The 10,917-nt window shown below is 37.7% G+C and overlaps 1 long non-coding RNA gene across 1 annotated transcript; it reads right to left on the bottom strand.

The window, feature by feature from the left end:
• Positions 1-8,144: 8,144 nt before the first annotated feature.
• LOC127167542 (uncharacterized) lies at positions 8,145-10,584 on the bottom strand. The gene is made up of 2 exons (XR_007827997.1): positions 9,325-10,584; positions 8,145-8,894 (listed from the first exon to the last, which is right to left on the bottom strand). It is a non-coding gene; the product is annotated as an uncharacterized LOC127167542 (long non-coding RNA).
• Between the last annotated feature and the right edge of the window lie 333 nt (positions 10,585-10,917).

Genomic DNA, 10,917 nt, shown 5'->3' with positions numbered 1-10,917 from the left:
AGTTTGTCCTGCACAGAGCACAATGTTACTTTGGAGGTAACTTGTATGACTTTTATGGACTGCCAGTTGAGGCAAATGCTCCTCAGCCATTTCTGTCCAAACAAGGGCACTCCACCCTTTTTCAGCACATAAAGATCCAAAAACTCACCATTTGTTTTCACATTTTACTCTGACCTTGAGTTTTCCAATGGGTGCAATTTTCTCACCTGTATAGGTCTTGAGTATTACCAAGGTGCAGTTTAGTTTGAGTTTGTCAAAATGGTCTTTGTAATCCTTGTATGATATTATTGACAGTGCTGATCCTGTGTCAAGTTTCATCTTCAGTTCTACCACTTCAACGATAGGAGTTTTTTTTTCAGGAACTCAAGCTGCGTCGAAACGCTATGGGGACACCCTCAGCGTAAGCACGCTCTGAATCACATGTGTAATCTGTCCAATATAGAAGCGAGACGTCATAGGCGGGTGACGTCACGGACCAAGAAGCTATGAAGCACGGCATTCAGCTTCTTTTATTCAGCAAAGCGCTCTGTGTGTGTCTGTTCGTGTCTATTTTTTGTGCTAGTTTGCACACCTTTTATTTGAGGCACGACATCTGATAGAAAAGCGAAAGATAAAAGCAAGCCACGTTACAGGCAGTGTGTCCCTCCCTGCTCATGTTACATCCCGAGCGGGGATACACACAGCATGTGCGTGGTTTGCTTGGGAGCGGATCACGCAGAGTCGGCTCTCCGCTCCCGGAAGGCTCTTCATGTTCCTGGGCATCTCAACATGGGAGCAGACATCCTGTTGAGGCAGGGGCCGAGGCCCAGGGAATGGATGCTTCACCCCGAGGTGGTGAAGCAGATTTGGAGAGTGTTTGGCCAGGCTCAGGTGGACCTCTTTTCACGACTCAGGAGAATGCGCAATGTCCCCACTGGTACTCTCTGACTCATCCAGCTCCCCTGGGGCTGGATGCCATGGTACAGGCGTGGCCGAGACTTCGTCTGTATGCCTTTCCCCCAATCGCTCTGCTCCCAGGAGTTCTGGAGAGAGTGCGCCAGGACGGGGTCCGTCTTCTTTTAGTAGCCCCATACTGGCCGGCCCAAGCTTGGATCTTGGACCTGATTTCCCTTCTCGATGGCTCTCCATGGGAGATTACCATCAGGAGGGACCTCCTCTCTCAGGCGGGAGGCACCATCCTCCACCCTCGCCCGGAGTTGTGGAAGTTATGGGTGTGGCCCCTGAGGGGGCGCACCTCGTAGCTTCTGGTCTCTCAACCGAGGTTGTTGAGACCATCCTCCAATACAGAGCTCCCTCTACGAGGAAACTGTACGCCTTGAAGTGGAGACTCTTCACTTCACTTCAGCTTTTCTTTACCCTAGATCTGGGTATGTTCCAAAGGTCTCCTCTGCAGCACCACGGCCCGTTGTACTCCAGGCTTTTTGTCCTCCTCCCTTTTGGGATTCGGACCAGCAGAAGGATAACTGTATGTGTCCAGTTCAAGCACTGGACACTAGTGATGGGAAGTTCGGATCATTTTACCGACTCGGTCCTTTGAGTCTCGTTCAGCAAAATGAACGAATCTTTTTTTGAGTCATTTCGTTCATTTTAGGAAAATATAATTAAAATATTACGTTTTACCTCCCTAACACATCTACTGCTTACACAAACGTTGATCACACTACAGACAAAACAAAACTATAATGCTATAAGAAACAAAAAAATATTCATTCATTGTTTACCTGGGTCTTTAGTCTATGATTCGCTCACCTCGCCTCTTATCTGACAGGTTTAAGGATTGGAGTTGTTCGTTCATCACGTGACAGCCCAATTAGCTAACCAACGCAGTCTGAGCCGGAAAGAGAATTGATTAGTTCATCTCTCGAGTCCTCGGGTTTGAGTCGTTCGTTCATCACGTGACATCCCCGTAATGTTAACCTATGCAGCCTGAGCCGGAAAGAGAATTGATTAGTTCATCTTTTGAGTCTTCGGGTTTGAGTCGTTCGTTCATCACGTGACAGCCCTGTAATGTTAACCTATGCAGTCTGAGCCGGAAAGAGAATTGATTAGTTCATCTTATGAGTCTTCGGGTTTGAGTCGTTCGTTCATCACGTGACATCCCCGTAATGTTAACCTATGCAGTCTGAGCCGGAAGGAGAATTGATTAGTTCATCTTATGAGTCTTCGGGTTTGAGTCGTTCGTTCATCACGTGACAGCCCTGTAATGTTAACCTATGCAGCCTGAGCCGGAAGGAGAATTGATTAGTTCATCTTTTGAGTCTTCGGGTTTGAGTCGTTCGTTCATCACGTGACAGCCCCATAAGGTGAACGAACGACTCTAAAACAGGTGAACTAATTCCGGTACAGAACCTAATAGGATGTTGCGCATGCGCGACTGAACGAATCACTCCCTGAGGCGACTCGTTCGTCCCGAGTCACATTAAGGATTCGTTCAAAATGAACGAATCGTTCAAGAACGACCCATCACTACTGGACACGTACGTCCACAGAGCTGCCGTGTGGAGAAAGACTGACCAGTTGTTCGTCTGTTATGGTCCCCCCAAGAGGGGTCTTCCTGCTTCCAAGCAAACCCTTAGCCACTGGATTGTGGATGCGATCACTCAAGCTTATGAGTCCTCAGGCCTTTCCTCTCCTTTGGGGGTCAAGGCCCACTCTACTTGAGGTATCTCTGCCTCCAAGGCCTTCATGTCGGGTGTCCCTATGCAGGATATCTATAACGCTGCGGGATGGTCCACGCCCCTAACCTTTGTCAGGTTCTATGATCTAGACCTGCAAGTCGCTCCTGGCTCTCCGTCCTTTCGGGCTAGCACACACACTGGGCAGGGACTTGGAACTATGGGGGCGTGGGCATATTGTTCCCCATAGCGTTTCGACGCAGCTTCCTGAAGTGGAACGTCTCAGGTTATGACTGTAACCCCAGTTCCCCGAAGGGAATGAGATGCTGCATCTTGAGCCATACTTCCTGTATCCCTGCGAGTGTTCACTTCTTCCGTAAGCTGAATGCCGGTTCCGGTGCACATGCTTTATAGCTTCCTGGTCTGTGACGTCACCCGCCTATGATATCTCGCTTCTCTGTTGGACTGATTACACATGTGATTCAGAGCGTGCTTATGCTGAGGGCGTCCCCATAGCGTTTCGACGCAGCGTCTCGTTCCCTTCGGAGAACCGGGGTTACAGTCGTAACCTGAGACGATCCATCTCTTTAAGGACATGCAGTTCAATGTATGACAAGCCTGCCATATCAGAGTTCTCTGAGTCTGATTTATTCAGTGACCTGTAGCACGAAGCAAGATAAACAAACTCAGAGTTGAAGAGTAGAATTGACAAAACCAGACAAATCCAACCTGGTTTAGATGAGGTTCACTGGGCTCAGATAGATATATACGTTCTCTGTCCACTCAGAGTTTGATCCAGAGTTTGTGATTAACTTAGGACTGCGTGCATGTTTGCAGCACGTCCACAAATGTTTTCTCCGCTGGCTTGACTAGGGTGGTTAAACTGCGCAAGAGGTTGTTTTCGCCCCCCATTACATTTAGGAGAATAGTCACTTTTCTCTTATTCCTGATGTCATTGGCTAAACAATACTGTTCAACTCTCTACATACGTTTCCCAGTCTTCCACCATACTGTCAAAAGCATCCATTTGTCCGACACACCCAGATATGTCTATTCCTTTCTTTTGTTTCAGTCGATTGATATGTATATCCTTTAGATAATTTGTGTTACACTTACTCATGGCACGTTAGGCAATTCGTACGTGTTCCCTCAATCCATCTGTAGCAAGCAACTTTGCAGAACTTTTGAGATAGGTTTACTGCACGACAGGTTCTTTTGAAATAATCAGTTCTATTATGTTTTTACACTTACAGAACAGTAAGAAAGACAATCTGATCAGAGCTTATCTTGAGCATGTCTTTACTGCGCAATTGCAGTTAACACATTCAACACTAGGGTGTGCAAATGCAGAATACTCTTTTAGTTATTGACTCAATATACAACATTCAGTTAACCTACTAAAATGGGAAAATAATAAAAAGAGAGTACACTCATTTTTAATAAAAAGCTGAAAATTATGTTATGCAAAGGGATGTGGGGCTTATATAATTGGGGCCCTAATATAATAGAAATTAATTTAGCCCCAACTTACTTATTCAATCCACTAAAACAATTTTGTGTTTTATTTATAGCTCAAACTATGATTGGCTGTTGTCTGGGGGAGCAGTTAGTTCTAGTAAGAACTCCAGCTGCTGGAGTTTGGACCGGTTTGTTTATTTATTAAGTCTTCAGGGCAGCGACTTAGTATGCATTGCTGCAGCTAATCTAGCTTTGAGGCCATATATGCATGAATTAGCTTTGATCAAAATCGATACTTTGACACTTTAAACTCTGATATTTTTAATTAACTTGATATTGAGAGCATGTGTCATAATTTAGAGATATTTTTAAGATGGAAAAACACTGTTTAACAAATGCTAGAAATGTGCCTTTCAAATGACAGATTTCTATGAAATAGTATGCTCATGTTCTTGACTGACAGCTATGACTGAACATTCATCAAGAGTTAAGTAAATCAAGTAAATGATTTAGAGGATTTTTGACAGAAAGAGTCTTAGCTGTTCCACCAACACTCATCCAGCGACTGTTTAGTAAGAACGCCTATAGACTTTGTTAGGACATAGAATTTTAGGATACCCTCTTGGTCATAGATAATTTTATCCTTAATCGAACTCTTTCGAAGAGCATGTACATCTAATTGGCATAATTAGGGACTCAAGCTATGAGCCAAACACTAAACAACCTGTGTGATACAAATAATACTTTATTAAGTAAAGACTTAAACTTTTCTAACATACACACATACAGTTTAGTAAAGGAAAAGGGTTGAAGCACAGTAATAAAAACATGAAGTTATAGCACTATTAATATTCAGCAGATCTACAGCTTGAAGGAAACATCAGCAGAGGCTTTCACATCAGTGAAGTAAGTGTACACACACAGCGATAGATAGACCGACACACAAATACAGGCACTTCTCAGTCCACCATACTCTACTTGTTGATGTTGAATGCCACACTTAAACGATGTTGCTGTCGGCTGGCATATGTCACTTCAGAGTTCCTGCTGGTGGTGCAAATACAACCAGGAAAATGGCCCTAGAGGAAAATTTAGTTTTCAGGGGACCACCTTGGTGGCTGTAGTTCCTATTAACTACTCCGTGTGAAAGACCTAGCCCTTTCTTAGGTCTATACAATAGCACTTTCAACAGGCTTCTCAGTAGATGTGTCACTGAGTGGGGAGAACCTGTTTGAGGTTTTAGTCAGAATGGACATGTAATGCTTGTCCTGCAAATACACCACCTATAGACTATGAGAAATAGACAACGCATCTCAACTTCCTTCGACTGTAGAAAAGTGAAGCTAAAATGTCCTAATGGCTGCTTCCATTATGCATTGATGATATAATTTACAAACTGAATATGCACAGTAGTAATTTATTTGCAGCCAAGTCTGTGCAGTAGTGATCATGACATGGAACTCTGGTTTTAAGGTTCTGCCCAAACACTGCACCCTATTTTTCTAGCATTAAATAACTAAAATCAAACTTTTTAGAAAAAACAAACAAACACTTGAACATACCTCATATGCACTGATGAGCATTGTAGCCAATGACAGACATGTCTGTTGATGGCATAAATGTAATGATCTCCACATAAAAAAGGGGTTGTGAGCCAAACTAAAAATCAAATTACCCAAAGATGATTTCTATCATTTACATAGTTCTTATCATGTTGAGGTATGTTCAAGTATTCGTTTTTGTTGTTGTTGTTTGTTTCTAAAAATTTATGCTGTAAACAGACATGTCTCTCATTGGCTACAATCAGGCCCGGTTCTACGGGGGTGTTCAAACGAAATCAATAGCACCCTCAGTTTAAGCTGTAATAATGGCAATTCATTGCAGATTTAACAAACTATCCAGTGTGTGTGCTCTGAATATCGTTTTCTGTTTCAACATGTTGTGTTGAGCACGTAACAATCACAGACATATCTGTTGATTTCTTAAATCAGAGGCATTTAAGTTATATCCACTCACCACTCAAATCGAGTTTTTGTTGAGGTAACGTTGTGTTTCAGCACAAATCATCCTATTATAACAAAGTAGACGCATCAGGCGATGTAAATAAGAGAGATTATAACGTATCTTTGTGAGATCACGATGAACTAAGATGAGTGACAGCTTTTTAGTGATTATAAACGGACGCCACTAAAAAAAAAAAAATATATATATATATATATATATATATATTAGTGGTGTCAAACTATTAAAAAAATAATCAATCACACATTTTTAATGAAATTAATCGCGATTAATCCCACCTAACATTACAATTTTTAAATTTTACTTTTATATTGCAATAATTTCACATTCAATCTTTGAATTAATGTAGTAACAACATAAAGGACGTATATTTTTGATAATAAAATCTTTTATTTATGACTAAAGGCAAATACCACTGATACCAACTGATGTCTCTGTGAATTTTTTTCCTAATATTAAACCATGACTATAGATATTCAACATTATAATTGAGAGCTTTTAATTTAACATTTATTAGACTTGTAATTTAAGTGAACTTAAAACAATCCTCACATAAACCCATTATAGTAACTGTCACATAACCTGTGCCCTTCAGCAAGAAAATATAGCCAAATTTAATAAAGTTATCAAACACTAAAATCTAAATTAAATAAAAGATAAAGCTTAAAACTACAGAAGTTATTGATTTCCTTTTATTTTTTTGTTCTTTGATACTTGACATCACAGCAGCTGGTTATTAGGATATTTTGGCTGTTGTCACTTTAAAAGCTGCCACTGATGAACTTAAAGCGAATCTAACACTGCTTTAATGTGACTCTTAAATAATAAACACTTACATGCACAGTTTTAAGGCAGTTTTGGTCGCCTTTTTTTGTAATTTCTTGGCTTAACTGACAACATAACTGCGACTAACTACATACATACACTGAATATGATACAGTGCTTTAATAGGCTATAGATTTAAATATAACGCTTTAAACTTTTTTTGTTGTTGCTTTTAGTTCTTGACAGCTGTAGTAGTGGTAAAAGTTAAAGTTGCATGTGTAATACGTAATTCATATGCAAAGATGTTATAGCAGTGGGAGTTTACACTGAAGTCTTTAAGGATTAAGCGTTTTATTAGAGGGCTAAAGTCAAAGTAGAAAATGGCCTTTTATTTAAAAATCTTATGTAAAAATTATACAAACATCATAAGTGTACCTCAGCAAGCAATATTAAATAATAATAATAATAAAAAAAATGCAGTTCATCAACCCTTTAAACAGCGAAGAGTGTTAGCCAGACCTGCAATCACAATTGTCAGGAGGCTGTAAGCAGATTGTATGACATTCATACAAATTCATACAAAATTATGAATTGTTATCCAACAATTCCTCGAAATGTATAATTACAAACTGCTATGAGATAGTGTTGGCTCTACAGTATTTACACTTTATAGTATATGTATATACATACATATATACTCACTAAAAAATGTTGGGTTAAAAATAACCCAACTAGTAACCCAACTATGGGTTGGTATAGCACCTTCCCATCTATGGGTTATTTTAACCCAATGAATTGGGTTAAAATCCAGTTGGGTTAAAAGTAACCCAACAGTTGAGTTAATTATTTAGATTCATTTATATCAGTTTTTATTTATTTATTTATTTTTTTTATAAAAATACACTATAACACTACTTTGTTTTCAAATAAATATTTTATTTAAATATGCAAATATTTTTTTTTACAAATATATTTTTAAATGTAAAACAGTCATACTGCAAATGTTTACAAAATAAGTGTACAAGAATGTGAAAATATAATACATTCAAAACACAAATATGCACACACAACTGACATATTTTCAAGATGTACACTGAATTCAAAACCAACTATTCAAAACTAATGTTTATTTATCTGATTCTGGTCCACAAAACCTGTCATAAGGGTCAAGTTTTTTTGTATTTAAATATAAACATCATCTGAAAGCTCAATAAATAAGCTTTCTATTAATATGTGGTTTGATAGGATAGAACAACTATTTGAAAATCTGGAATCTGAGGGTGCAAAAAAATCTAAATATTGAGAAAATTGCCTTTAAAGTTGTCCAAGTGAAGTTATTAGCAACACATATTACTAATAATAAATTCAGTTTCAATATACTTATGGTAGGAGATTTACAAAATATCTCCATGGAACATGATCTTTACTTAATATTCTAATGATTTTTGGCATGAAAGAAAATTTGATAATTTTGACCCATACAATGCAATTTTGGCTATTTCTACAAATGTACCCATGATACTTATGACCGGTTTTGTTGTCCAGGGTCATAAATGTGTATCAATTCATATTTATTTATATCAACACATACACAAATGTGCACAAATAAAACAAACATAACATACAAACTTTTATCAATAAAACAAAAATAAAAAATCATAAACACAAGTAATAATAATAATAATAATAATAATAATAAAACAAAGTAAATCTGCTGGCTGCTGGACTTGCTGATAATCAGCAACATAAAAAGTTTTTACGGATCAATAAATACAAAGTTTCTAAGGAAGAGGTAATGTGTTGAAAGAACTCCTGGAATATTAAAGACTGTGTGCTGCAAATGGGTGCAGAGGAGCTTTGGGTAGTAGATGTCATAAATGTAGAAATGTCTGAAACACAGATCCACTGCTTGTAGTAAGGTCTTCTGTTCCACTGTTTCACCGTTGAAAATGCTAAAAACTTCTTCTCTTGGAGTTAGTGCAGCAATGCTGGTGTCATCCGGTCGCATAAAACTTCCTTCATTGACTCCTTCCTCTGTGATAAGATGAAGCAGAAGAAGAAACATTTTACAGATAAACTAGAAACATTTTTTCATAATTGTTGGAAAACCTACACTACTAATCAGAAGTTTTTGAACAGTAAGATTTTTAAAGTTATTTAAAGAATTCTTTTCTACTCACTAAGCCTGTATTTATTTGATCCAAAATACAGTAAAAGCAGTAATATTGTGAAATATTTTTACTATTTTAAATAACTGCTTTCTATTTTAAAAGCTTTGAAAAGACTGGACAATTACATTTTAAATATATTCAAATAGAAAGCGGTTATTTTAAATGCTGTATTTTGGATGAAATAAATGCAGGCTTAGACAGAAGGGAATTCTTTAAAAACATTAAAAATCTTGCTGTCCAAAAACTTTTGACTGGTAATGTATATGGATCACTAATATAAATAGTTTACTTACCTTGAAATATTTCAGTTAATTGGCATGTGGATGTTTAATGTATGAGATTCCACTGTTGTAATTTTTCCTTCACTGAAGAACCCAATGTCTAAAAATAAGTATAAACACATTTAGTACACATTTAAAAAAACATGCAAATCTGTCATAGCTTTATAATAGAAATGGCTGTAATTAGAGGCGAATCTAATATATGCATAACAATATTCAATATAAATAAACCATAAAAACACATTTAGTGTTATTCCAATTAGTGCTCGCTTTCCAAACAACTGACGCTTGCCTTGTTTTGACCAGCAGGCGTCGCCGTTGTGTCACGAACGATTGGAAGCAGTGAATCATTTTGCGAATTAAGCGATTCGTTTAATTGATTCGAAACTTTGAAAAGCTTCGTTTCTCCCATCACGTCTTGCTTTTGGGAAATGTGATTATTTGTAGACTTTTCTAAACAGAGAATTAACTGAATTTGAGCGCATCTCTCTGAGCTGCCGCTGAGCTAAGGTTACATACTGGACCGAAGTTGAAAGGTTCGTGCGGCGCGGTTTAAATCAACAATGTCTCATTTAACATTAGCCATTTCCCATATAAAGTTAAATGTGATAACCATTAATGCGACCAAACAAACTGTAGTCAGAAACCGTATGTCTAGAACCCTTCATCAGCTGTAAAATAATACTAAACCTGTAGTAATGGTAGACGGTGATTTCAGTAATATAAGTAGTCCTGTATACATTCCACCATACATTATTAACTTTAGGTTACTGTAATACATCTCTAAACAGTTTTACAACTTTCTGCTAATGTTTATTTAATTTATTACTGCTAGCAACCTAACTGGGACAGCTAAGTTAACGTGACGTTATTCGTTTACAATGGAGCTCATTCTCTGCAGTAACGTTACAATACACTGACTAAAGGAAACTACATCTTCGTTAAAAAAAAACAAACATACAACAACAAAAGTTCAATTTTGAAGTGCATTTCACGTTCTTCGTATAAGTATAATGTTATAAGAGTTATTTAAACCCTATTACTTACCTCACACTGATGCAGCAGCAGCTTCTTCTGTGGTCAGACACTGTCGACCGTTAAAATTTGAACTGTCGCCGCGGGAACCAATTAAACCCAACGCTGGGTTATTATTAAAAACAACCCAACGATGTTTAAAAAAAATAACCCAACGTTTTAGAAAATAACCCAACACAGTGACCCAATATGTGTAACCCATCTATTGGGTTAAAAAAATAACCCATCTATTTTTACTGTGTATATATATATATATATATATATACACAAACACACACACACACACACAGACAGTATCTCACAAAAGTGAGTACACCCCTCACATTTCAGCAATCATTTTATATCTAGTATATCTTCTCAAGGGACAATACTATAGAAATGAAACTTGGATATATTTTAGAGTAGTAAATGTGCAACTTGTAGCAGTGTATTTTTAATGTCCCCTAAAAAGAACTCAACATACAGCCATTATTGTCAAAACAGCTGGCAACAAAAGTGAGTACACCCTAAGTGAACTTGTCAAAACTGTGTCCAGAGTGTTAATATTCTGTGTTAGCACCATTGTTATCT

Source organism: Labeo rohita, chromosome 7, assembly GCF_022985175.1.
Source record: "Labeo rohita strain BAU-BD-2019 chromosome 7, IGBB_LRoh.1.0, whole genome shotgun sequence".
NCBI classification, from domain to species: Eukaryota; Metazoa; Chordata; class Actinopteri; order Cypriniformes; family Cyprinidae; genus Labeo; species Labeo rohita.
Note: the sequence above shows the minus strand (reverse complement) of the source record. Positions and strands in the feature narration are given on the sequence as shown.